The sequence below is a fragment of the Centruroides sculpturatus genome, unplaced genomic scaffold, assembly GCF_000671375.1.
Source record: "Centruroides sculpturatus isolate CEXI.00-Female unplaced genomic scaffold, Cexi_2.0 scaffold2154, whole genome shotgun sequence".
NCBI lineage: Eukaryota > Metazoa > Arthropoda > Arachnida > Scorpiones > Buthidae > Centruroides > Centruroides sculpturatus.
Window position 1 is genome coordinate 38281 of NW_019386550.1, and position 26118 is coordinate 64398.

Here is a 26118-nt window from a genome sequence, read left to right on the forward strand (position 1 = left end):
ATAGAACGATTGTAAACGTTCCAGAAAATTGATCAAATTGAAAATTGTTCGTTTAACTGGACGTAAAAATTTTCTAATTAGTCTGGAAACGGGGGACCTAATTCTTGCATTCTGTGAAAACGGGTAAGATTGGCTATAATGTAATTATCTTAATCTTCACTATCGTTACTTTTTGCCCACAAATAAAAACCCAGCGAAGCGGGTCCTTGTAGCTAGTTTAAAAAATAAAAATTAATCTCGAAATTTTAGGTCATATTAAATATAACTTTTTGTCGTTTATTCGGAAGTGTGGCTCTGTAATTTTTTTAAAAAAAGACATGACAGTTCCTTTTTCTGAAATTGTTCTTAATCTATATTCAGAAATCGAGTTAAATATTAGTTTCGTACACGTTTTCTATATATTTGTCATGTTTTCCGTCTGAATCATAGCCGCAGCTATTTTAGTGATCAGATGTGACTCTTATACAGAAAATTCTGCTCTGCTCCCCAACCGTATTACTTTTGCCAGTGGCATAGGCGTTTTAGAGCATTTTACCACCGTTTGTGCTGTCCCTAAATTATGTAATGCAGATATGGGCGTGTAGTTTGCTGATAATCGTTACGATGGTGGATAGTGAAAGGATAATGAAGTTTTAAAAAGTTGAGTAATGCTAGGCAGCTACCATCTAGAGTCATTAAATGGACTAGTATTGTTTGCTAAATTTGTAGGGATTAAGCTATTGATAATTTTCTCACCCAATAGCTTTAAATTGTCAGATTTGTTATAACTTTTGTTGTCTAATTCTCCAAAACCTAACACGAAAGTAAAAAGTATGATACACTCACAGATGCTATTTTCAAACCTTGGATAACAGAGAGATTGAGTTTTGTTCCTGAAGTGTTGCATAGCGAACCGTAATGGTTGTCACTACTTTGAACGTTATACACGTAATTAATAAATAATGTAACTTTTGGTACTATGTGTCGTATATTATTCCTTAGTAAGCAACAAGTAAGGTCAAGGAAGTATGTAATGTAATTTTATAGGAGGGTATGAGCGAAGGCATTACGGAGCGTTACAGGAGTGATGGTAGTTAAGAATACAAAAATTAAAGAAAAAAGGGATGATTTAATGATTTAAGAAACCATCGGTAATTGTATAGCTGTGCACAGCATAACCTAGGAGCACTCAATAAAACAAATTTCATTAATAGTACTATTTTACTTACACTAATTTATTTCTACTTCTCGTTTCAATATTAGAGTCACAGACTGTTTTGCCGTTTACAGGATTATGCGTATTGCACGCTATAAATGTAAATATAATTTTCTATTAGAGTTTTATGTAAATTCAAATAAACCAATTATTAATTATTACAGTTAAAACTAAAATTTTAATATATTTTATATTTTTTTAAACAAATACAGTTCGCATTTTAATTATAAATCATAAAAGTTTTATGATTAAATAATCCATATTTTTTTTACTTTTTGTAATCTTTATAAAATATAATAACATAATTTTTTTTTAATATTTACGAATTGGTATGCATCTCGTCGGAATTATTTCAGTTTGGACCACCCATTCACTTCCGTTGTAAACGCAAAAGAAATCTTTAATCGTAGATTGGTCATCAAAAGTATAACCTTTGAAACATGATACGGTACAGGTTCTATTAAAAAATAAAAATAATATCATAACACATTTATTATAAAAATATCAATATTTTTAAAAAATTTAATTTAAATTTATCCACGTTCAGACTACAGACTGGCGATCTGAAGAACTCAAGCTCGAGTTTTAGTTGGATTCCTGAAATCTTTCATAAATGGTTTGGTCCGGTATGTTCAATCCATTTCCTCATTACACGATTGCCTCGTCGTAAAGCTTAACAGCATGACAGTACTAGATATATGCAACCGAAGAGTTTTCCTAGGATCTCAGATAAATATCCATAAATGTATGTTTTCCGGTATTTAGTCTTAGTCAAAGATTTGTAATTTCGAAGTCTGTCCGATTCTAAACCTTGTACAATAACATCACCAGTTATTGTCTTCGCATTATAAATTTAAATAGCCTAGTGATATAAAGCCATCACTGCTTGCCCGAATTCTCGAAGAGTATGAAAAAGAATTTTTAAAAGAAACGTTTCCTATTATTTATCAAATAATATTAATATTACAGTATATGTAATGCTCTAATTTGCTTTTCATGATAGTTTTATTGGACGTTCTCTTAAGAGGAGTTAAAAGATCAATCGAGAACGAACTGACACGACATAATCACGTGATTGGTCAGAGGTTTTATCCCGAACAAAGTCTGGATTGGAGACACTTTTACGGCTCTGAAAAAAGACAAGACATGTGAAATGGAGCTGAATCGAAGACTAACAGAAAAGGCCATCAAATAGAAAATCGGGAACACGAACTCAAGCCTTTAAGAAAGAAATTTTGAAAAAACTTGGTACATTATATTTATAAGAAATAATTGAAGCATTTTATGAAAAATTATATATATTATTTTTTTTTAAATGCATTTTTCTCAATCTCATTCATGGCATGAATGCAAGCTTACTTCTTTTAAACAGTGAAACGAAGATTTCTTGTCACAACACTACAGTATTACATTAAAGTCGCTTAATTAAAATAATAGCTAATAAAAGGATTGTTTTTACTAATCGGATCTTGAATTAAAAGTTTGGTTCGGTTACAGAATGAAACATTTTTAAATTTTGTAGAATTGTTACATTTCAAATCATACTGAGTGAGACACAACATTGCTTTTCGGATATATTCTCTAGGATGGAATTCGATTAAACCGAAATGTAGAGAATTTAGATTGTATATTTAAATAGGCAGGTAAATAGTTATATCATTTGAAACAACGCATTCGCCGGCGAGTTTCAGAACAAACAATTTATTACCTCCGTATAAATCACGTGATGTTAAATTATTTACAGGTCTAACACCTCTAAGAGTCAATTTCTCATAGAAAGTCTTCTCAGAAAGTCCCTGCTATAACAAACCTGTCAAATCTAAAAATTATAAATTTACTTAATTTTCAAGATTTTTTAAATTTCAGAGTTATTAGGTTTTAACATAAAAAGTGATAATGCAGTAAATAATGAAGCAAACAATAACATATTAAAACCTTGCTAACAAATGTTTTTAAACCTTGTTTTTAAGTCAGTTAATCTGTATTTGACATTTGGCTCGTTCTCATAAGCTAAGTATTATGCACATTACCTTTATTTTTTTTACTTATACATTTATGGTATTAGAACACAGGCCAGCAGGAAATGCTAAAACTTTCAATCAATATACGTTAATTGACTCATTATTTATAAGGAGCAAAGTGAGATACAGGCGAAACCACGAACTTATATATTCATCCTTGTTATCTTTAACTTCGAATTATTTATAAAATATCAGACATGTCAGAAAATGTATTTATAGCTTACACCCATAACATTGTATGTGAATTATAAAACATTCCATTAAAGATAAAAAGATATGTAAGGATTTAAATAATAAACAAATATTCAGATTTACTTGCCTTCGGATCTTTTTTTACCAGTTTCATAAACATTACTTATTTCCAAAAACTGCTTTACTTTCCTTGTGCGTAAATTAATACATAAATATGAAAATAATACTATGTTAATAATTCAGATCTGAATTATTTTGAATATTAAATTTATTAATTTTTTATATCGACGTAATTTACATAAATTATCAATAATAACCCAGCTAAGCTGCTAGAGATCTTCCTTCTTTCAAATTGAGAGAAAGCTCCTTCCAAATTTTTTACAATTCGGAAGAGGAAAAATTTCCAAAATTAAATGTAATTAATCAGTTTACAAAATGGGGTAAAAAAGAACAATTTACTCACACAAAATCAGCAAATCCTGGATCAGGTCTGCAGTGTCTTTGAGAATTTAATGTTCTAATTAGGTAACTACAATCTATTAAATTAAAATAAATTACATTAGTTTATTCGTTACAATAAGTGATTATATATTCAATACAATTAAATATTAACAGTTCACAAATTATCCAATAGTCAGTCAAATAATGTTTTGTCACATGTGTTTCTTGTACAGTTGTGAAAAAGCATTGTAAACCGAATTTAGGATAATGTAATTTTCTTTTATAAAATTAGTAGAAACATGATTTTAAAAAATATATGACAATTGGAAATATTCATGAAAAATACTCGTATCTTACTCAAATAAATTATTTGAATAAGAGCAATTTATTTTGAAATTACTTAACTAACTCTTCGGTCAATTGGGTAATTCTTTTATAGAAAATTTATATATTCTCTTCATCTCAAATTAGTAGTGCCTTGCCCATATATATTATACTTTCCTGCTAGCAAGGTGCATCTATCTAAAGCAGAGGTCTCAACCTTTATTATCCATAGACTCCTTTTCCTTTTAATTTTTTTTTTTTGTGGAGCCTATACATTGCACAGAAAAAAACCTTATATTTTTTTCGTTACATTGTTTCAAATTGGAGAAATATTTTAATACTGAAACTCTGAATTTCAGAAAAAGTAACTACTATATTTATGAACTAGAACTTTTAATACCTCTTACCTTGTCAAGATGGAGTTTTGCACAAAACTGAAGATTAGGGTCAAAATAAACTAAACCTTTGTACTGGAGGGAGGCTATAAAATTTATAACCTCCCTCCCTAATCTTCAAGATCTGGAATAAACTGACGCAAAATGTTCAGAAATGTCACTGTCAAATGACATGACGCTAATGATGAAAGATTCTCCTAACAAACCCCAGTTTTATAATCTCTCTTTGACCTATATCAATAAGATATATATGTCGTTTACGTATTCAATATTTTAAATAATTTATATTTTAACCCTTATGCAAGAAATGAATAATAAATAAATCGACAATATACTGTATATACTGTAGAAATTTAATTTTCAGTAAAACAATTATTTTTGAAGTAGAATTACCCTATAGACCACTAAAATATCACCGTGAACCCCCAATTCGGTATTTTTTTTTCTGTGGACCCCAGTAATGTTACATGGACTCCTGGGGTCAATGTGGATCCCAATTGAGAACCCCTGATCTAAAGGCTAGTACTAACATGCGGAAACGGACGACGGTAACCGTCGGCTTCCACGGCAAAAGTGACGTCATTTTGCCGTGGAAGCCGACGGAATACGAAGTTGAAAATTGTCAATTTTTGCCGTGGCGGAAAGAGAAACAGTAAAATTAGACAAATAGGAAGGCCGTTTAGCAATGTCGTCATAAACATCACGTGAGACGATAGCGTTTTTAACTACGACGGTTGGCATAGCTAAAAAGCTTTATTTACACTCTAACATTAACATATTTTATACGCTATATTACGATCTGATTTAAATATTAATGTCAAATAGATAAACTTACTGCGTAAAGTATTCGGAATGGCGTAATCTTAATTCGGATACGAAAGTATTCGATATTTCTAACTTTCTAAGTCATGGCCACACTGTATATATCTAGTCACCGTACCGTGCAATGAGCGGGTGTAAAAATCTTGGGAGGAGATCATTTTTTGACCGATCGCCATACTTTCCTCTGTTATATATAACAGAGCCGGGAAAGTAAAGCATCAAATACAAAGCTGAAACTTGTGAAAATTGCTTAAATTCAATTAAATATAAACCTTTAAGATATTTAATACAGATATACTTTATTATGCATACATAAAATATGTATGTGTAATAAAGTATATTTGTTTACTATTGAACACAAGACTGTGTTATTATTAAAACACTTGGCGTTTATCCACTTTATTCAGTTGAATAAAGTGGATAAACGCCAAGTGTTTTAATAATAACACAGTCTTGTGTTCAATAGTAAATAAATACGAAAACACGGTTTCAAAAAACGAATCAAAGTATATTTGTATTAAATGTTTAAACTTAGTTGGAAGATTGCATCCATAAGAATTGCCGTATGAAAGGTTGACAAGAGTCAAATTGTTTTAAAGAAAATACGCTGTTTTTTCAGCAATGAAAAAACATTTAATTTTATCGTTCAACTAGAAAAAATATTTCGAAATTATTATGAAAATAATCAATGAAATTGTAACAAATTAAAATTTAAATTTAAAGACATTTGTTAAAACTAAAATGAAAGAAGTTAAAATATTTCACATTTCTAATTGTCACAATCTACTTGAAATATTTATGGAAAATATTAAACTTTTAGATTAAAAATAAATTCTAAAATGCTTAAAAACCAAATAATAGACTATCTTTAATAGTAAATCTATTACTTCCTATGCAGAGTTTAGGTAAACTTTGTTATAGATTTGCTACTTATCTTTTTATAACAATATCGATGTTTAATATGACTTTATCAGACACTTTACTACATTTTTAACAATTTTTCTAATGTAAAATATTTCTTGAATTATATATGTATGTTACTATAATAATGCTTATTAAAATGAAATATTTAATTTTTTTAGAAATATTAAAAATTTTAATTTTTTTTATTTGTAAACAATCTAGTCTTAAATTTTGTTTTTATTTAAAAATTAAATTCTTGTTCAAAATAAGAATTCGAATTTTGACTTTAAAAGTCAAAAAACTTTCCATTAGAATGTTATTCACAGAAATTCAGAATGGAAGGAAATCCTTTCAGGGGAAAATTTTTGAATTGAAATAACTTCCAGTATACTCCCGTATATAATTAGTATGGCCTCCTGCCCCTAACGTGTCCATATCTGGTCTCGACATTCATCTATCTGTTCTTGAGATTTAGAAAGGACAGTGGGAATTATAGGTCTGTATATTTTTCAAATTGCAGCCCAACAAATAAATAAAACTAAATGGTTCTGATATAGTGTCGTCATTAAAAAATTTTTAAATGATAATTAACAAATTTGTAAGGTTCTTTGTTACATTACTAATGCATGTAATAAAATTTTCCTTCTGATTACAAATTTTAATGTTTTGAAAACTTTCCTTTGTCATTTCAATTGATGAATTTGCAATTATTTAATAAGTAGCTTAGTTAATTTTAATATGTAATGAAGAGGATGATAAATTGTTTTTAATTTTTTAGATTTAACATAAAACTGAAAGACCTTAGCTTTTCTCTTTATTTTAAATTTATAATAATTTTTAGTGAACAANAAATTATTAAAATTGACAAAAATAATCAAAGCCATGACTTTAGCATAGGTGTAGTTAAGAAAAACTTGAAAATGTTTTATATCTTTTAATTTTGTTTTACTAATAAACTGTTTATCTGTTTTACGTATATAAACTGTATACGTTAATATGAGTTTGTATACGTTGTCGTACTTCTGTCATTACAAGTACTAGGCAGTTGATCATTGCTTTTAACATATTTAGGAAAAGTACTGTACCTTAAAAACAAAAAATTCAAAATTCAAATGTAAACATAACATGTGCATTCATTATTGTAAAACACATGTTGTACTCCTTACCTGAGATCTACTTTTTTCTTCTTGAAGAAAAAAGTTTATTTCTCAGGTAAGCTTTTCTCTCTGGTGGACATCATCGCCTTCGGGACGCTTTAATGATTAGATAGGATGAACAACTGGGGAATTTAGATGAAAAAACATCCAGAGTCAGTGCTAATCTATCATGTGCAATCTGCACTAATTGGCCATCGATTGTGTCACTGAATGATTTTATTAAGAATTGATTCTCAAAATTCTTGTCACATATAGGAGCTTTTGTGGTTAGTTCCTTATCTTCGTGTGGAATGAATATTCTACAGTGTTCCAAATGATTTTTCTGGCACTCTTAGAAAGTGTCTTTTATTCCTTTTCACGACAATATCTGGAACTGCACATTGAAACAAAGCACGTTGGCGTGTTTGCTAATAACTAAATGAGTAAAATCTAAATGACTAAATAACTAAATATTTTAACGATTAATTCCTTACTATTAAATTAGTGTTTCCATTAAAATAAATGTACAGTACGTCCAAACTACACCAATTCTGTTTGCAATTCTTGAAACTGATATATTATGTGAGAAAGTAATGCATTGAACGTAATATTTTTAAAAACTTCAAATAACAATCTGATATAAACGTGGAACGAGTATTTGTAATTTGATTTATTCGAATCGTTATCATTTTTTTAATATATGAATAAATTAGTCATAGCAATATAGCACTGCTCAGATAATATTTCACATAATGACAGTTTACCTGTATGCATTAATTTTTATAACAAAAGGCAGATTTCATTAGCTTTTTTTCCTCTACATCTTGCAGACACAAACTAGAATCTGTCCATACTACAATATGATGACTCAACATACTTCTATTCTCAATAGTTGTCTGCAACTATTCCATATACAGTAGTTATAGTCTGGCCCTATTACCAGCCATTTGGTCCTGGCCTCATATTTATGGGAGTCATTGAAATCTTTGTTTTAAACTATTTATTCAGTTGCCTTTATTGTATAGTAAAATAGCATATAGTGGACAAATCAAAAAAGTAAGTAGCCCGGGCTGTCTTAACATCTGACAGACCCTGTCTATTTCACCAACGAAATTAAGATATTTATATGAAACAAATGTTACATTTTTCTTACTGTATTAAAATTTCAACTTTACTTAAAGTATGTTAAAATTATCGAACATAAATGGAAAAATACCTCTTTGGTAGATTAAATCTTCAATACGAATATTGCCTAATGGATTGTCAAATCCTGTAGAACCTGAAGAATAAAAACTACGAAACATATTGATATGAGAATGGTCTAATTTAAAAAAATAGTCTGTATATAAAATTATCATTACCAATTTTTTGTATATTACCAGAAACTCTACTAAAAATCAGATATAATTTAATTTAGAACACAATATATGGTATAAATATCTCGAGAATTTAATGAAAAAGACTTACTGTAAAGTAAAACTCGGTACTGAAACAACAAACAATAAAATAGCAGTATTCATAATGACTAATAATCTATTTAACGATAGCAGAATGAGTGACTATGGAAATGGGACAAAATTTATAAATAAAATCCAAACGATTTTATCTACGTCATAAACTAACTGCGATTGATCAGAACCCTTTCATTCATTGGCCAAAATTTTAATTAAATGAAAAAGTTGTATTCAATGAGCAACGTTTTGTAGTTATTAAATGAAATAATAATAAGGTAGACTTGCTAATCCGGTCCTTAATAATCTGATCTCAATTATCTCAAATCTCGGAATACATTCCAGTGCGATGGCATATGTGAAAAAATTATTTCTAACTTAATTTTAAATTAAATTAATTTAATATTCAAAAACTAAACTGAGTGTAAATTGGATTATTAAAACTTCTTAATGAGGAACCGCAATATTAATGTGTAATATCCTGTATAAGCAGAACTCTACATGCCTGTGAGGTATTTCTAGTCACTCAAGTTACAACTGATCAAATTCTTTACTTTTTATTTTCAGAAAAACATGATATATAGGCCTATATTTCAGATCGAAGTGTAATTAACGATTTCTCTTCAGTGTTAAGTGTGTTTTTTTCTCTCCAATTATACTAATATAGGTGATATTGGACGATAAAATTATAGAATATTACAATTTTGCAGGTCTGAATTTCAATTCTTCTGTAATAACAGAATGATTAGTAGTATTATACAATTCACAACAATTAAAACATTAGTATATCTTAATACGTGAAGAATGTAATGAAAACAGACGGGTACAAAATTACAATACTTAATGAATTATTATAAAATTACATGCATGATGAACTATTATCATAGATTATTATGTTAATACCCGTATTTTAATGATCCATAATGATGGATTATTGAAATATTAACATAAAAACTATACATATTTTGGGTCGTACAATTTTTATAATAAAAATGATATTTTAAAATAATTGTTTAAAAAATGCATGTTTACTGAAACGATATCATAATTCTCGAAAAACATCTCAATTTTCAGAAAAACAAACAAACATATTTTCAACTGAACGACAAAAACAAGATAATTCCTTTTCATAGGATGGTTCCAGTCGCGTTAAATTCGGACTCACAAGAATTCCGTTTGTCATCCTTTTGGAAGATTCTTAGCGAACATATCGATTAATTTTTTATAGTANAACGACAAAAACAAGATAATTCCTTTTCATAGGATGGTTCCAGTCGCGTTAAATTCGGACTCACAATGAATTCCGTTTGTCATCCTTTTGGAAGATTCTTAGCGAACATATCGATTAATTTTTTATAGTAGTTTGAAAAAAAATTTATATACATTTTAAAAAAATATTATTTAGATAAATCCATTTTAATTTTGTTAATCATGACATATAATTAGTGTTTACCTGGCAAATCAATAAACAAAAATTACATTTAACATTTGCATCCTTGGAAATTTTCGTTTAAAGGTTTGGAGTCCATGACATTGTCACAATTTATAATTTTATAATTGGTAAAAGAAATACCGTAAAATTAAGCATTTCATAAAGCCAAAAACCTGCTTACTTGTTTTTAAGGCATTGACTTCAAGCTAACTGAATGACGATGCATAGACATTTAAACAGAGTCTTCTAAGCCAGTGTTTTTCAACCTTTTTGAATACGCGACCCCTTTACAAGTTAAAAAGTTCTGGCGACCCCCCTAGGGCCATATTAAAACGATATCAGTGATTTTAAAAATTATGTATTTAATTTTCTTTCTGATGCAGAAATTATTGTTGACTAAAATGAGAATTTAAGAAGGATCGACAATAACTTAAGACACGTATGGTATGATACTTCCCTCTCATAAGAACATTGGGTTCGGAGTGCTGTTGACCTTTTTTTTTCTTTTAGGATCACAGTTTTTAACTTCCACTTTTCTACTTATTACTTTTTTTACAAGTCAGCTCAGCACTTTTTTCGCTATCATTTTCTGGCCCCTCCCTGGCGAAACTCATCATTCAGACCTAAATGTCAATCAAAAAACCAACTGTACTGTATAATAAACAGATACAGCTTTCTCGCTGAAATTGTACTTTTTTTAATATAGTGTAGGACCTACAAACACTTGTCTTTTTCTTTTACCCGCGACCCCCTTGGGGGTCGCGACCCACAGGTTGAAAAACACTGTTCTAAGCAATTGTTAAATTCCTCAAGGGATTCAACAATTGCTTAAAAGACTCTGAGACAATTGACTTATTTTTTTCTAGTATTTTGAATGAAAAATTTTTTATTAATTTTTTAAAAATTTATCAGATTATTATATAAATCCATTTTAATTTTATTAATCATAACACATGATTAAAATATTAAAAACTGCTTAGCTGTCGAAACAAAACTTGAAAAAAGTAAATAATAATAATGTATGATATGGCGTGTTGGAAAAGAACTGATTTCGCATTTTAATATCAGTAAATTTAAAACAACAAAACATTATTGACTTTACTCACTTTGATAACAGCAGTTAAGTTATAAAAAGCTAGAATTATGGTAGTGCTTAAAATTTTAATTTTCTTTTTCTCCTTTGTAAACGTATGTTACCTATCTCCTGTTCCTACAGAGTTAGTAAATTTAAAATATACTAAATTAATTAAGTATAAAAAATGAAATTAAAACAAAATTTTATTTCAATACAAAATTAAATAATTCAGAAGAATATTATAAGTTTATTTTCCATATAATTTAATTAATATAAAGAAATTGTTTTTTGCCCTTGGTTTAATTAAATTAATTAAAAACCTACTAATGTGAGGTAGGAATAAGGACTTATCACACCAATGATATAAGCACAAACACCCAGGTATCAATGGAATACATTTAATAAAATGAGAAGGGGTGTACATTAAAAACGATTAAATTAACAATTGACATGACAACTAACAATCACAATTGACAATTTCATGTCAATTGTTAATTTAATCGTTTTTAATGTACACCCCTTCTCATTTTATTAAATGTATTCCATTGATACCTGGGTGTTTGTGCTTATATCATTGGTGTGATAAGTCCTTATTCCTACCTCACATTAGTAGGTTTTTAATTAATTTAATTAAACCAAGGGCAAAAAACAATTTCTTTATATTAATTAAATTATATGGAAAATAAACTTATAATATTCTTCTGAATTATTTAATTTTGTATTGAAATAAAATTTTGTTTTAATTTCATTTTTTATACTTAATTAATTTAGTATATTTTAAATTTACTAACTCTGTAGGAACAGGAGATAGGTAACATACGTTTACAAAGGAGAAAAAGAAAATTAAAATTTTAAGCACTACCATAATTCTAGCTTTTTATAACTTAACTGCTGTTATCAAAGTGAGTAAAGTCAATAATGTTTTGTTGTTTTAAATTTACTGATATTAAAATGCGAAATCAGTTCTTTTCCAACACGCCATATCATACATTATTATTATTTACTTTTTTCAAGTTTTGTTTCGACAGCTAAGCAGTTTTTAATATTTTAATCATGTGTTATGATTAATAAAATTAAAATGGATTTATATAATAATCTGATAAATTTTTAAAAAATTTATAAAAAATTTTTCATTCAAAATACTAGAAAAAAATAAGTCAATTGTCTCAGAGTCTTTTAAGCAATTGTTGAATCCCTTGAGGAATTTAACAATTGCTTAGAACAGTGTTTTTCAACCTGTGGGTCGCGACCCCCAAGGGGGTCGCGGGTAAAAGAAAAAGACAAGTGTTTGTAGGTCCTACACTATATTAAAAAAAGTACAATTTCAGCGAGAAAGCTGTATCTGTTTATTATACAGTACAGTTGGTTTTTTGATTGACATTTAGGTCTGAATGATGAGTTTCGCCAGGGAGGGGCCAGAAAATGATAGCGAAAAAAGTGCTGAGCTGACTTGTAAAAAAAGTAATAAGTAGAAAAGTGGAAGTTAAAAACTNCCCCTTTCGTCCGTTCTCACGAAAGAGTTACTGGACGATGATTGGACGAAATTTTGAAATAAAAGGGGAGATTAGTCAGAATTCGGGGAGTTCTTAGACAGATCCGAAGCATCTAAACTATACGCAGTTTTCCTCCTGATGGCCAACGCCCAAAACGGAGTCCGATAGACTAAGTCCCGAGTCTACAATTAGAAGGAGTGATATATTATATTTTGTGCACGAATTGATCTCCCATACGAAAGTAATATGAACTTTATCTGCAAGGTGTCCTCTACCTACAGAAACGAAGACGACGACAACTAACAGGTCGTATGTTTAGAATCATTTTGTGAGCTCTCTCTCGAACGCGCATTAGCATAGATTTAGTCGTAGCATCTAGCTTGTCGTTAAATGGTTGTAATCNTTTATATTTTTAGATCAACTAAAATGCAAATGTTTAAATATCTCGAAAAAAGAAAAAAATGGACTTACACCACTTTCAAAATAAACGGTCCATATGACGAATTTCATATGGTATAAAAACATAATGAAAAAGACCTTACAAAGTTTGCACAGAATGTACAGTAATTTACGTTATATTTACCGGACGTTATAATTGTAAACACCAGTGGCGTGCCATGACATTTAACGATAGGGAAGCTGTTTCTGTAAGAAGCAGACTTCTAGGGGTAATCAGTTAATTGCGCGCCAGTGATGGTCTAGGATCCATTTGTATTCGTTTGTTCGATAAACCAATAAAAAACACTAGACATCTCTAAATGTATTTTTAATATCACAATTACATTCTGAATCGCTAGCCACGATATAAGGGCTAAAATTATAAATAAAAACTTACTTGGTGAAATAAAATGTGTGGTGGATATACATACTTGATACAAAATATTTTTCAATTGTATGAATATACTTTTAAAGAAAATTATAATTAAATATAGCTTTGTAAAGAAACATACATAAAAATAACATAAAATCTTCTTTACTGTTTAAATCTTAAAACAATTAGTCAAATAGCTCCCTACGAGTGGCTAATTGATGGAATCAGAGAGGTCTTGATAGGTGTGCAGTGCGTGAATGCACGCAGGCTGTCAAATTTCGAGGGTGCCGATACCGGTCAATGTCAAATGCATCTTTTGTCGCATCACTAGTGTATCTCAAAGGACACGACAGGGTTATTGTAAATTTTAAACGTTTCTCAGTACAGCTGTAACAATCTAAATATTGTATGTTAAACTTAATAGATTGTCCGTCATTTGTTTTCTACCTAATTCGTTTTAGGACCAGGTGTTCACGGAAGTTTCCAAAATTTATAAGTTTTCGGTCACTCTCGTTGAACTGGAAAAATTTTTGTGTTTATTACATCTAATATTACGAAGAAATCAGTCCTCACTGTACTCGGCTAGAGATTGGTTCAGTTAATCCAACCGATAAGAGTTTACTGGTATGTTTTTATGATAGTTCTGTACAGTTGACAGGAGTTTTAAAAAACCCATTAAAATATTTGATATATTTATTCTACTTTTATTCTGCTCTCCCATATTATACTATTTACAGATTTTAAAGCTAAACTAGTTATATTACGATTTCGTATGTCCCATCTTTAAGGGGATGTAGAGAAAAACGTTTACAACGTTAAAAAAATTAACTGTTACTTTGGCAGTATCATTTAGAACTAAATTTAATGAAGGACTAAAAATAAAAAAATTTTTAGTTAAAAACAAATAAAAAATATACTCTTTCTATTTCCGACTTCGAGGATTCTATAGGTCAAAAACTAACAAACTAGTATCAAGGAATAAACAATGATGGAATGATTGTTGATGCATTGCTGGGAACGACTGCTGGATATAAAGCGTAACCAGCGATTGATATCTTGATGTATCCACTGAAGAGGCCTGACGGAGAAATGCATTTGGATTGTATTAATAATAAAATAATAATGGTAATGATAAAAACTGGTTATTCCTTGTCACTTGTTTGTTAGTTTTCGACCTATAGAATCCTCGAAGTCGGAAATACAAAGAGTATATTTTTACTTGTTTTTAACGAAAATTTTTTTTATTTTTAGTCCTTCAATATATACCGATCCCGTTGGTTTTTAATTAATAATTGGATTTAAATTTAATGAATGAGACGCACAAGGTACAGAAAAAGCTCTAGAGTTTATTTTCCTTAAATTTACGATTTATGTATCCGTTGTCATAAAAATTTCTTTCCACTTTTTCCCGAGACTACAAATATTCAAGTACGTACAAAGTAACCGGTTTCGACTTATTTCATACTTAAGAAATAGTTAAATAATCAAGAGATTAGGGAATTAAGGACATAAATTAACCCTTCTGAAAATGCCGGAATTTTAATTAAACAAAAGCTTAAATTATAAATCTACTAGCGATTCACGTAATGGGGGGAGAGCGGCGAAATATCGAGCGGGCAGGCGGCTAACAGCCCAGAACCGGTCCTGGATAGAATCATTGGAAGCGTTATACGACATTTTGGTGAGTAGCATCCCCCAGCTAAACCGCGTGAGGTTGGCTACTTTACACCATTCAGATACTGTATTTTCGCCATGGAAGCTGTCCAGTATTCGACAATACAGTGCTTCCATTCCCCCATTGATATTCGAATATACAATAGCAATTTTATCGTGTTTTCACATGTAGTATATAAATTTGTAGTAAAGATACATAATGCGGTTATAATGAAATATTAATTTTAACTAGTTTAAAGTACGTTAAAATATGAAAATAATCGCGTAATATATATTTATAATTTGCTGGGTTTACATGTAGCGCCATCTGTTGGCAAAAAGTTTTAAAAATAATAAAATAAATATAATTCTTAAAATTGATATACAGTACAGTAATTGTATATATATATAAACAAAAGCATCTAAGCAGTAAAAAATTTTCCCAAGTAAAAATTTATGCCAATTTAGGCGACAGTCAAAATTTTTTAAAGTGTTTTTCTATGGTAAAGATAATCTTGGCATTTGCAAGCGAAATGTAAAAAAGAGTACAATAATACAGATAAAAATCTTGTTGGTACCGCTTCGAACTTTTTACTTTACAAAATTTTTTTACATATCTGGTGTTTTCGTTTCCATATGAATTGTTTATTGTTTNTCCCAAGTAAAAATTTATGCCAATTTAGGCGTCAAAATTTTTTAAAGTGTTTTTCTATGGTAAAGATAATCTTGGCATTTGCAAGCGAAATGTAAAAAAGAGTACAATAATACAGATAAAAATCTTGTTGGTACCGCTTCGAACTTTTTACTTTACAAAATTTTTTTACATATCTGGTGTTTTCGTTTCCATATGAATTGTTTATTGTTTAATAATTGTATTATTACGTCAAGACATAAGACGATGACGTAATACAATTATGCTCGGCGACCAACGCTTTAGAAAAATCCTTATACAGTACTGTATAAAGTTTTAATTGGCATAAATTTTAGCTTTTGTTATTCTGAGTAAGAATTTGAATAAAATTTGTTTTCATGCAATTTTATTCTTATAAGCATAAAATTAAGCCACAAAACTGAATTAGCTCCATGAACTTTGGTCTACCCACCCAGAAGTTTGGCAAGCACCTAACTGATAACGAGAAAGGCTTAAATTTAAAATTTAAGCTTTCTAGAGCCGGTAGTTTTTCTCTACGAGCGTCTCCAGTGTCGAATGAAAAAAAGGGCAACAGCATTATAGAAAATCTTGAAATTTTGCACACTACCCAAAAAAGCTCTTTTCTTTTGAACGAGATATTAGGAATTACTTCAGATATTGAGAGATGGAGAAATCGACCCTTAAAAATCAGCAACTCTGATTACTGTATACAGGTATACCTCACCTTACATCGGTAATTGGTTCCAGGAGAGGCGACGTAAGTCAAAAAATGACGTAAGTCGAATTTACTTGTCTCCGAATCTACTTGTCACTAGGCTAAACCATAAATTACCATTCCCGGTTCTGTTTTATTTATTAATTCATTTTTAATAATATATTGTTAATAAAAATCTATTTTAGGCTTACAAACAAATTAATTTTAGTTTTTAATATAGTACAGAAAAAGTATTCTAAATTTACGTGTGCATGTACTGTAAATACAGTACATACTTGTAAATGTATATATTTTAATGTGATTTTATGTGCTTTAAACGTTTTTCTAGTGATATTACGACTTAAATATTTGTGGCGGACAGACGTAAAGTCGAATAAAATGACGTAAACTTAATTTTTATTTTTCCATATACTTTTTTGACAAACGACGTATAATCGGGAACGACGTAATTCGAAACGACGTAAGTCCAGGTATACCTGTATATAGTCAGTCAATGACTTTTTTACTTGGCAGGGAGTCACTGCCATAACTCTTGATACTTAAACTAAGATTTAACAAAATAATTATTAATGGTTTAGAAATACTAATCATATCTGAACATTTTAATGAATACTTTTTGTTAAAAAAATTTCTATTCAGATAAAATCAAAATTAAAAAATATATATTTATCGAGTAAATTAAGATTACAAATAATTTTTAAAAATTTATCCTGTTTATAAAACACAAATGAAATTATTTTCAGATCACTAAATTAATTTTTTGAGAAAAATCTTGAGCCACTTTAATCACAGAATTCGAGGGAAATTTTGACACACTAATTACAAAATTAAGAACACAAATAATTTTTAATAATTTGTTTAGTAAATTTAAAATGTGACAGTTTGAAATAAAAATTTGTTTTAATATCTGATGAAAATTTGAAATAATATAAAATTAAGTTGCACTGATAATTTTTATAATAAAAATTTGTTGAGTAGCACAATAATTTATTATCAATACTAGAATTAATTTTTGAAATTATGTTTAAATTAATTATTTTTTCGATTGATATTTATTATACGAATTTGTCTTAAATTGAAAATACATATGGAAAAATTACAAATTCATTATCTCATTTACTACATAACATATTGATTACGCAAAATGAACATTTCTTAATGAGGTTTTTAAATCATCTTGATTGGAAGAAAATTGTGGAATTTCAAACTCTTTCAAATGATTTTATTACCAACTTCATACATATGTTTGATATAAAAAAAATCTAAAACACCAACAATTAAAAACAGAAACTTTGCGCAAATTAAAAGATTATCTAAACTGGAATTTTGTTTCCCATTACCAAAAACGTGACCAACAATTTATTGACGAGTTTCAAAGTTTCAATTTATTGACGAGTTTCTTGGTGTCACATTTTAAAATATCAAAAATTAGATTGAGAATATATCGTCAGCAATCACGAAAATTTATTCCTTCGCTTACTTGCAGAAATGTGTCATGCTTTAGATAAACTGAGAGAAAAAGTGGAAACACTTAAATAAACTGTATTAATGTATCGTAAAAATAAAAACCTTTTCAAGATAATTTAAGTGTTATATTATTTCAAATTGCCGTGTACCCGAATATTAAGACAAACTTTTATAATAAATATTAATCGAATTACTGGCAGAAATGTGTCATACTTTAGATAAACTGAAGGAAAAAGTGGAAACACTTAAATAAACTGTATTAATGTATCGTAAAAATAAAAACCTTTTCAAGATAATTTAAGTGTTATATTATTTCAAATTGCCGTGTACCCGAATATTAAGACAAACTTTTATAATAAATATTAATCGAAAAAATAATTAATTTAAACATAATTTTAAAAAATTAATTCTAGTATTAATAATAAATTGTCGTATTACTCAACAGATTTTTATTTTAAAAATTATCAGTGCAACTTAATTTTATAATATTATTTTTATTTAATATTTACAATTTTTTATTTCAAACTGTCACATTTTAAATTCACTCAACAAATTATTAAAAATTATTTGTAATCTTAATTTTGTTATCAGTGTGTGTCAAGATTTCCCTCGAATTTTTTGAATAAAGTGGCCCAAGATTTCTCTCAAAAAATTAATTTTGTGATCTGAAAATAATTTCATTTGTGTAATTTCATTTTATAAACAGGACAAAATTTTAAAAATTATTTGTAATCGTAATTTACTCGACAAATTTTTAATCTGAAAAATTAATTTTGTGATTAGTGCTACTCAAACCACTACTACTGTCCTGTTCTAATTCTCACTGTTTTTACAGTAACTTTGAATTGTACTTGCAATACTTGAACTTTTTGAGTGTGCAAGCCACTACCAGAGGAAATTTTTTTAACGTTTTACATATCGAGGCGGGAATGGTAAAGAAAGGTCATCTCCATCAGTGAAATTGTTAAACCTAAAAGAGTACGAAGGAACAACAGAAGAAGAACACTTATACAGTTATGTCGAAAGGAGAATTCGTTTGTGAATTTTTTAAAAATTTATTTATGTCTCGGATAATATATTTTTATTAAATGTACAATACTTGCAATAAATTCGTAATACCGAGATTGATCGATTCGGATATCGCAATGCATACTAAAGAACATCATTTATTGCAGCTAGAATTTGTGTGTAAGTAGTTGTGTTACGCGATTGTATTTGTACCTAATACGAAAATAATTTACTTGAAACAAATATCTCAATTAATATTATTACGAAATCACTCAAAACTAATTCTTAAATTGTCTTACTAATCTTATTTTCAATTTTTCTTATGACAGTTACTTAGTGAATACATAAATATTGAATTTTATGTAAAAATTAAGTTCATTTTTAGATTTATCAACTATTCACTTCGTAATTTATTTCTAAGATATTACAAATTATCCACGTAATAGACAGCTAGAAATAGAAAAAGTCATCACAAATTAAAAAATTGTTATTTGGAAAAAATTTCTGATGACTATTTTATTTTTTAATAATTTAATATTTAAAACAAACCGAAATACCTGATAATAAACCCACAATTGAGAATTAATATATACAAATAACAATTAAACACAAGATATATTCAGATATATATTTTTGTATGTTTCGCGATACATCATGAAAAATTGAATCATCAGTTTGCAGTTTAACTCTCATGATTTTTTTTTTTGTACAGGTATTTGAAAACTTTGGTGTTCCAGAAAAACTTTTAAAACTTGTCTCCTAAAAGAACACATTCCATTCAATTAAATGTTTAATGTTTGATGGGTTAATACGAGTTGAATTTGAGTAGGATTAATGCATCCTTATGTATTTAGAAAGAAATGCCCAACGTATATATTTTTACAAATAAAATCATATTTTTTCTAATAAATGTTAAACTATTTATGTATTGTGATTTTTGGGACACTGTAGAAAATTACTTTCTTAATTAGGTATTAATTAAAGACACAAATTTTTGAATGATATTTTAAAAGTATCAATTAACGTTTCCTGATTACATAAAATAACTGCAGGATGGAGAGATGGTTTAGGCACCAGCCACTTATGCAATCTAAAAATTTTTCATGAATAATCTGCTCCAATTACTTCGAGTTTCTCCCTCACTACCTACCAGCCATATTTATTATGGATTCGTCCAGGCTCACTATCTGGGCCAGGACGAACCCATAATAAATATGGAAAGAAAAAAGTCCTCTTAGTAGTCTATCGAGAGAGACAAAAATGAAAAAAATTTTTAGCAACAAAGTTGCTTAACTTTTCCGGCAACATTTGGTGGCGCCATCTGTTATGTTATTTTGTTTTTGAAACATTTTATAATTTTAGCTATTATAAAAAGCTTAATTTTGAGGATAGAGATGGGTTTTACAAAAAAAAATTGTAAATGTTAATAAAATCGTCATGAAGTTCGACTCTATCAAAGATACACACGACTCCCATTATCTCCCCTTTCCCTTTACCAGAATTTAATAGCATCAATCCTTTTAATAAACAAAAATTCCTGTAAACTTTCAGAAATTTTCGACAAATAGCGCAAGAGTTATTAAGCTTCAAACATGGCAAACAAAAACATGCAACACATATACACACACCACACACTAACATCCATAAATACAGAAAAAAAACCCGAATTTTTTTGCATTTCTCGACATTTCAAGGTTTTATGAGTTCAAAAGTATAAAAGTCTGCGAGGTCATTTTTTGACCGCTTATCATACCTCATACTCATTCCTCTGTTTTATATAACAGCCCGGAAAGTAAACATTATAGAAAAGGTAATTAAAAGTTAGAAAGAAAATAAATTTGTATCTTTATTGTAAATAAACCACATTATTTTTAGGATAATTTCTTATATTACTAATGAATTTTTTCTCACTTCACAAGGGATATCGAACCTATGACAGGCATGCCCAAAATGACACTTGGGAAGAATTATCTGGCACGCAACATATGCGATTTCGTTTGTTTTTATTGTATAAATGAAAAATTAACTTAGTTTCAGTTTTATTATGATTTTATGTTCAGATAAATATCATTCTTTCTCAATTAGCATATTTAAAGGTGTAATAATTAAAGTATATTGATTTCATTTTTAAATAAATAGAAGTGAGTTAAATATAATAATTAATTATTATATTTATATCATAAAACTTTTAAATATATTTTTAAAAATATTTAAATTGAATTAAAATGATCGGCAGAATTAAACGTTGCTTAACTGACGAAAATGAAAAGTTACGAAAATTGTAAATTTTGCATGATTTATATTAAATTCTAATAATGGTTTTGCAAGTTATCGCTGATAAAAATTGAAGCAGAGAAAAGCACTTTCACATTATTGATTATATTCACTTTCATTTCTAGTGAATTATATTTAGTAAATTATAATAATGGTAATGTTTAAAGTTTTATTTTACTCTCTTGTATTTGTAAAGTTATGTTACCAATCTAATACTACATCACATAATAAGTAAGTATATTTAAAATACAGAAAGTTAAATTATGAGAAATTAAATTAAAATGTAATTTTATTTTAGAACTGAATTGCCCAATTCAGAAGCAGACTTTGGTAAGTTTATTTAGCATATAAAATCATTTTAATGTTATTAAATATACAAATTTTGTTTTACGTATGAACCTATTTAATTACAGTAATTGAAGTATTTGATCCGCATAATAAATACGTAATTGGTGGAGCAGAATTTCATATGGAGACTGTATTGGGTAAATTACTTAAATAATTTTAATAAAATTTAATTAAATATATGTATTAATTAAATTTTATATTATAGTTATTATTATAATATTGTATTTTCTATATTTTATTTCAAAGCATTTATTATTTAAAAGTAATAATCGTAGATATTCAGATTTCAGTTACCATAGCAGCAGAATTAAATGTTGTTAAACGCAATTATATTCACAAAAAGCAATTTTTATTATACTTTTTTTGGCCTGTGGGCACTAAGATTGTTTTTTTATCATGCCCATTATTGATTCGACCAATGGTACAAGCCTACAATGGGGTGACCTGGTAGTGAAGAAAGGAGCCTGACGAACCATCTCTGAAAAATTTTTGGGATTTTTCAACAATCTGGATTCGTTTCGGGATCTCCAGAGCGAGAGACTCGATACCTAAACAGTTCGGCTAACTTACTATCCAAATTTAATTACAATGAATTTAGAAAAATTTATTTGTATATAGTTTTTGCAAAATTAAATAACAAGAAAAATTGTTTATTAATAATTAGTAAACCGTACCGTTCTATAATTCGTAATTAATAACAAACTTATTTGTTTTCTGTTTTTTCTCCAGTTATCCTATATACAAATTTTATATTCAAATTTTTCTATGTATATTTTTTGAATTATTTGTTCAATAGTTAATTTATTATTAAGGTTACTAAAAGTCATTTTTATCAAATAAATTTGAAGCAGAACATTTTACTAACTTACACTTTACTTACGATTATACATTTAATTGTTTTATTTAGATTGTGTAAGCGCTACAATGAATACCTATAATATTTGTAGAGAACAAAATAAAACACTGTGAGTAGAATACATATATATGTTTTAATATATACTTTTTTAAATTATATTTTTTAATTTAATTTTATGAAAACTTTTTATAGTTTGTGCAGCACTTATTGCTTGGTAGATACCCGATTTGAAGATGGTACATTTAAAAAGGATTATAAATGCCATCGAGAAGGAACTAAGTGGATTATATCTGATAAAAAACCAGGTTTATGTAAATTTTATACGAATACTACAAAAGTATGAGAAAAATAATGGTTAATATACAAATTTTATCATTAAATATGCAATTTATATTGTAAAATCAAGAAATAATTTAATGTATTAATACGTCTTTCATTCATTTTTATTGATATTTTTTTAAATTTTAACATTTGTTTAAAAATCAAGAAAAAATGTAAGGAATATTTCTTTGCCGGGAAATAAATTTAAATAGAAATTACTTTTTGTTTCTGTTCTGTATTGGAAATTTTTCTATTTAACTTGAAAAAATTATTTGTAAATACTAATCAAATACAGTACATCAAAAGAGCGGCCGGATGGCCGAGCGTTCAAGGTGGCAGGCTACCGCTCTTGGGGATCCGGGCTCGAATCCGAACGGGTCGAAAAATCCCCAGGAATTTTTCGGGGGGTGGTCTGTTCGGATATGGCTCCGTCCCTCACCACCTGGCAGCCCCATCGTGGCCCTGGCCGAACCCATAATGGGCTTGCAAAGAGAGGTGGTGCCCACAGGGCGGAAAGAGTTAAAAAAAAAAGTACATCAAAAGATAATAAATATAAACTGTCTAAAAATTTAAAAAATTTTACTTGGTTTTAATGTACGGGAATGTTTTGACTATATGTATCAGTGGTGTCTAAATTACAGCCTCCCTCCCTAATCCGGCCCGCTACATATATCTATCTGGCTCCCGAACCTACTTGACACATCGCTTATAAATGATACAAATAATTTTAGTTTTGGTATGGGCTATATTCCATATAGGCTATACCAAAGTCTATTGAATTTCTTGAGAAAGGACTATCCTTTTAAGATATTCTTCAAAATCATCTCCGATATTTTTGATCATTGTTGTAATGTTACAATAGACGGGAAATGTGTTCTCTTCGACTTTCAGTGCTGGGAATAGCAAAATGTCACAGGGTGTCAAACCTGGATTATAAGACAAGACTCGCATCTTTTTTGCCCAAATCTCAGTAATAACGGTAGTAACGTTGCTACTGTTACGCAATTTTGCAGCTGCAAAATTGTATGGAAAGAGATGTTCAATACATCATGGTAATTCGGCGATATTTTCGGACGATGATGTGAGAAGTGTTAATGAGTTCATTAGTCAATACATTCATAGGAGTCTGTAGACTGCTGCCTATTTTGCGATTGATTCCTGGTCTTCGGAGAATGCTTTAAAATGCTATTGCTGTGTATCTGGAACAGCTTCTTCCTATAACTTTCCGTACATCTGTTTTAAAATATTGTACATTTCCATGGCTGTTTTTCGCAAATATAAGCAAATTTCAGCATCGCGTACTGTTTTCCATGCTCAATCTCTATTTTATCGTAGATGAATAGTAGACAATAGTTGCTCTGTTCGCTCTGGAAGCGTCATATTTCATGCAGTTTTTTGGAAGATGCATCGATAATTGTTCTTATAGTGACCTAAAGATTTAAATTTACTTAATGCTCCCTTTTTGACAGAAAGTTAATCGCTCTGAATTTATTTTACAATACAGTAATAATTATAATTCGATTTGTTAAAATCTAAGAACAATTCAACAATCTTCAAACTCTTTTTCTGTAAGAAATAACTTTTTAATACTGTGCATAAATTTAATTGATAAACAACTTCTGTTTGAGAAACATTCCATTCGGCATTGCCGGAAGTAATTTGTAATGTAGACTTAACAAGTACGACAATTTTATTTGTATCAGATTGTAATTGATATGGGAGCATTGCTAATGGGCTTATAAGAAAAAATGGGAGAAATATTAGCAGTGAGCGTCTATTCGTAATCAATTCTGGAATATCTATGGGAAATGAACCAAGTGGAAAGAGCCAATCGTTGGTTTAGCAGTATGATCTCTTCAATCCCGATCCTAGTCTAGCTAAGTTTTAATTTAAGTTAAAATTTAATTTAATTACATCTGGTGAAAAGACGTGGTTTCAATTTTTATACTACTTTTATTTACAGAATATATTGTATGTCAGTAGTTTCACACTTTGAAAACTTAGTTTTTAGGTTTCATTTTTACGGCATTTACTTCGTGATTCTTCATTTATATCTTAATATAATAAATTTCATAAATTCAAGAAAATTCTCATAGTAAAGTATTACCATATTATGAGTTGTGTATATTTTTACAACTAGCAACATATCCAATGTTCTATTACAGTTTAATAAAATGGCTTTATTGTGCGTGCACATAAACAGGCGAACACAAAATATTGTACCCGTCGAATTTTGTTTATATTCTTACAATGTTTATATAACCTTCCTTATTTAAACTTTTTATTTGGTCGAAGAAAACTGTTTTTTGCATAATCTGGCTCGATTTGTATTTTTCTCGCTTACATATTTTTCAAGCTGCTTCATTACTCGATTGATTTGGCATACTCGATGATATTCAAATAAAAGTGAAATGTCAGTTACCTTCAGATAGGTTTTGAAACAATTACAGTACCAACGATACTCGCCACTAACAAATAAGTTATGAAATCCTGTGTCAACGATCTACAGTATATATCAAGCAATATCTGTACAAAGAAAATGAGACTATTCTAATTTAGAACTGACGATTCGTTCAACATTTTCATAAATTATAGTGTTATAAAAAATAAAATTATATGAAAAAACTTTACAAAATTGTAAAGAGACATCAATTCTTAAAATAATATTCCTTATTCAGACTAATTTTAACAGTAAAATTGAATCTGGCGATCATATTATAGCAATTTCAGAACTTTCAGTAACTATATGATATTTTTTCTACGTGTTTATTACAAAGTTGCTTAAAATTCAAAATACATAAATCAAAAATTTATTTTTTATATATACCGTTGCTAAAATTTTATTAAAACGATATCGAAATGAACGTCAGTATTGAATTATTTAATCGATATTTAATACACTCTCCAAAATTGAAATCACAACACTACGAAGAAATGCGCGTAGCCACAAGCACATTGCAGGATCGGTAGAGGTGACATAAATATGCAAATAATTAAAAGAATAAACAAAGATATGTAACAGACACCTGTTTATTCAGTAATGAATATGGCCTATTTCCATGGGCAGCTATTCAGGCTAATATGGCGATTAATGGTGGCTTAGGTATCCCTTGCCAAACTGCGACGTGCGTGT

The 26118-nt window shown here is 28.7% G+C and overlaps 1 protein-coding gene across 1 annotated transcript in view; it reads right to left on the reverse strand.

Annotated features, from left to right (window-relative positions):
* Nucleotides 1-8927, reverse strand: part of LOC111615293 — a 30402-nt gene extending 21475 nt beyond the window's left edge. The window contains exons 1-5 of the mRNA XM_023356713.1: nt 8897-8927; nt 8646-8708; nt 3872-3944; nt 1519-1652; nt 1209-1287 (exon numbers count right to left, since the gene is read on the reverse strand). The gene's annotated coding sequence lies outside the window, so the exon portion shown is untranslated. The remainder of the gene's footprint in view (nt 1-1208; nt 1288-1518; nt 1653-3871; nt 3945-8645; nt 8709-8896) is intronic.
* Nucleotides 8928-26118: the final 17191 nt, after the last annotated feature.